Source organism: Uranotaenia lowii, chromosome 3, assembly GCF_029784155.1.
Source record: "Uranotaenia lowii strain MFRU-FL chromosome 3, ASM2978415v1, whole genome shotgun sequence".
Lineage (NCBI taxonomy): Eukaryota > Metazoa > Arthropoda > Insecta > Diptera > Culicidae > Uranotaenia > Uranotaenia lowii.
In genome coordinates, this window is record NC_073693.1 from 134,237,796 (window position 1) to 134,241,748 (window position 3,953).

The following is a 3,953-nucleotide window of genomic DNA, read 5'->3' on the forward strand; positions in this document are numbered from 1 at the left end:
TCAACGCAGAGTGTCATCATCCTCCAGATGTGTGAAGTTCGAGAGGCAAATCACCATCTTCACCATCATCAAATCGAGACAGGATGATGGGGCTCACTGAACCCATCTGCTTTTCTAGATGGGCGCCCAAGCATTTAAAAGGAGCTTTCCGATGATCTCGGATGATCTCGTTGAGTCAGAGCACGAGAGCTCTTTGGAGATAATCATGGGAAATTGCATGTGCTCCGGAATTGACTCGGAAAGGTTTATGAGCAGCGATAAATCACTTGGACCGATAAAAATGATATAAATCCGCTACGGAGGAAAATTTCTCGATTATGATTAATTATTTATGAGAACTTTTCAGAAACTATTTCATTTAAATTAAATATTTTTCACAATCATAAAATTGAGATAGTTAAAAAGATTTTGTTTCCAATTAGGAAATCACGGATGTACCTAATCGGGAAGTCCTATAAGATTTTCACACCCTTTCATCATAGGGAAATTCTACCTCCACTGCTGCCGTGTCTTTTCAATCGCTACTTCTCCTTGTTTTAGAAAGAGGATACGATCCTTCCCGATCTCAGTCAGGTATCGCTTCTCGGCCTAAAGGCTAAGATCAAAGTGTAGTATCTGTTCTTATCAGCTTAACATCTGATAGATCTCCCATAGGGAGACAACAAATGTTAAACTAGAGGTGGGCAAAACGGCTCATTGCAATGAGCGGCTCAGAGCCGTTCGCTCAATTCAATGAGCCGGTTCATTTGAACGGCTCAAAAATGAACCGTGTCACGCGGCTAACACTGGAGCCGTTCACATACCACGTGGTCAACCTAAGGGAAGGTGGTGGGGGGGTTTGGAAATTTCCATGTAGAGGGGGGTAGGAGTTTGAGTCATGTCCACGTGGACATACTCACTCCATAAATATTTTTGAACAATGAATAAATATTATGAAATTGTAATTAATATTTTAAAATATCTAGCATTTTAATGAAAATTATAAATAACTTTTTTTAAAAGTGCTAAATTCAAAGCAGCATTACGTATTAAACTTCTACTACGAATATAAACTCGGGATTAATGTTATAAAAAAACATGTTCAATTACACAGAAACATGTTCGCTGGAGTCCTCAATTTTCGTTCATTTATCTCTAGCACACTTTAGCAGCTTTCTCACATTATTCAAATTAAAGTTAAAATTACATTATAGGCTCACATTTTTCGAGTGTCTGAATTTTGTTAATTTTGTATACGAATACGTATACGGAACACGAGATATGGCTGAAAAATCAAAGAATCCAGCGCATCCCTCTTTTGTGTGTTGATCTGCTTTTGCTTCAAATTAGCAGCTTTTGGTTCTTCGCCCATCAAATCACAGGTAACATAGACTGAGGAGCGAAGAACAGCAGAAAGCCGTTCAATCGTTCTCTCGAACCAAAGGAACCGTGCTGGGTGGTGGTTCAAAAAAGAGTCGAAAAACGGCTCGCAAAAGAACGGCTCGAAAAAGAACGGCTCGAAAAAGAACGGCTCAAAAAAGAACCGCTCACAAAAGAACCGCTCAAAAAAGAACCGCTCAAAAAAGAACCGCGACTCGCTCAACTCTGGTTCACAATCTGAACGGCAAGAGCGGAATATGGAGAGCCGTTCAATTTGATCAAATAAACGGCTCAGCTCGGATGCTCTGTTCGGTTTTTTTTTCGAGCCGTCTTGTACTCTTTTTTAACCACCCACCACCCACCTCGGTTCTTTTGGTTCGGAAGAGCGAACGAACGGATTTCTGCTGTTCTCCGCTCTTCAGTTTGTGTTGCTTGTTTGGTGATGGGAGAGCAACCAAGAGCTGTTTATTTGAACCGGCTCTTTTGGAAAAAACGAACGAACCGTGACTCGTTTGATTCGAAGAACGGACGGCTCTCCACTTTCCGCTCTTGCATATTGTAGCGGTTAAATATTTCAATCGGTGTTGAGCGGCGGGTCACGGTTCATTTTTGAACCGCGGCTCTTTTTTTAAGAGCCACGGGTCGTTCGTTTTTTTTGAAGAACCGGTTCAAATGAGCGGCTCTTGAGCGCTCGCGCATCACTATGTTAAACTGATTTTTGGCACAGGGCGTCAGGTTCATGGGGCTTGCTCCACCTTTCGCCACGGGTTGGCCTGGTATTGCAGTACCGCCGGGATCGGCCCACGTTATCTCATAGACAAAATGGTCCAGACTTGAAATCATAGATTGAAGGGCATTATCGGCAAAAACGATCATGTCGAATTCCATAATAATCTACCATATAGTTATTGGCCTTAATATTACCCATGAAAATATCAGCTCAACCGGATTCGGCACAAGGGTGTCTCAAAGCGCCTTAAATTCAGATTTTTGGGCCATTAATAGACCATCAAAGGAAGAGTAATGAAAATAAGAAAAATCGAAATTTGAATGTAGATGAAAAATAATTGAAATTGCATTAAACGTAAAGCTCTGTTGCTGTTTAGAACAAATTTAATCGAGATTGACTATCTGGTAAGATTTTCAGGGAACAAGAGCAAGTTTAAATCGAACAAGCTGACACGATGTTTTTTGCTACAGTTCCCAAAATCTGTTGAACTGATTAGAATAATCAAGATTTTGAAGAGTTTGTGTGAATATTTTTAGCAGTATGAATTTTAAACACTAGAAAGCTTCTTAAATGTTATGAGAATTATTGTTTTTAATATTGGATAGCTTTGAGACTTTGTTAAATTTTTGAAAAAGAATAGCCATAAAAATGTACATCGATGTTTTAAAATATTCATCTATTAAATTGTTTGCAAAAAACCTCGAAAAATTTTGCTCAAATGATGACCGTATTAAAAGAATTTTAACTTTCTCAACCCTAATCCGCCCTTGAGTGTCGATATGACACTATTGGAAGTTAAGCGGCTTATAACTTTCTTCGGGTGCATCCAAATAATACAATTTCTTGGTGGACCCTCAATAAATTCTCGAAATCTTTAATTTTGCGTCATTACTTTTTTATGGACGCACCCTGAAAGCCCAGGAAAAAAAACTCCCTAATCAGACCTTGAACGTCAATTCGACAATCCTCGCTTAAAACCGCTATATCTCTCTTTTTTCTCAACCGATTTTAATTAAAATTTATAGTTTTAAAAACCTCGTGATGTAACTCAAATATGTTTTTCCGACAATATTCACCTTCAACACTTCAGATTTTACTGAATGTCCAATAAATCTGAAGTTAGAAGCTATACGTTGGACAACAGTATATATATATTTTTTTTAAATTTTTTTAAGATCATGGCCACAAAGAATCTAGAAAGTGGTGTACCGTACTTTTCAATCAATGGAACGTTAAAATTGTTTAAGTCATAGTAGATAAATTTTGATAATAGATTTGGAAAGTTGACGTAATTTGGAACAATTTTGCATCTTTAGATTTTCAAAATACGAAACACAGATTTTTCGACAAATTTTCAATGGTAGCTGTTTTTTTTAATTTTTTTATCAATTGGCAATTTTTCAGATTTTCTTGCATTACTTATTAACTGACAACTCGATTTTGAGTATGTTACGCAGGATTTATTTGTAAAAAAAATGTATATTCATAAGAAAGGAAATTTTCTGAAATCCAAATTCAAAAATCGTTTTTTTTTATTTCAAAAATTGTATTGAACTCGAAAACAGATCCAAAATTCAAATTTTGCGTTCAGATTCTGAATTTAGATACAGAATTAATAAGCAAAATTCAGAATTTTGAAATAGAATTTTGGATTTGTCACCGCGTTTGCTTGTTCTTCGAAATTATCGACGTTTACAGTGAGTTTTACATTTCGAGCTACTGTGGAATTCGCTTCTCATCAGTGGACAGAGTGGACACTAAAGTTACATTTTATGTTTTAACATTAAACTTTCAATCCAAACTTTTAATTTTATTTACAATGGACTGGCCATGCATCGTCTAAACTTTTTTTTTTGATTTTGGA

The 3,953-nt window shown here is 36.9% G+C and overlaps 1 non-coding gene and 1 pseudogene across 1 annotated transcript; both read left to right on the plus strand.

Annotated features, from left to right (window-relative positions):
- Positions 1-575: 575 nt before the first annotated feature.
- Positions 576-772, plus strand: LOC129758859 (U2 spliceosomal RNA). Its single transcript, XR_008740099.1, has one exon. It is a non-coding gene; the product is annotated as a U2 spliceosomal RNA (small nuclear RNA).
- A 1,273-nt stretch (positions 773-2,045) lies between these two features.
- LOC129758862 (U2 spliceosomal RNA) lies at positions 2,046-2,169 on the plus strand (annotated as a pseudogene).
- The last annotated feature ends 1,784 nt before the right edge of the window (positions 2,170-3,953 follow it).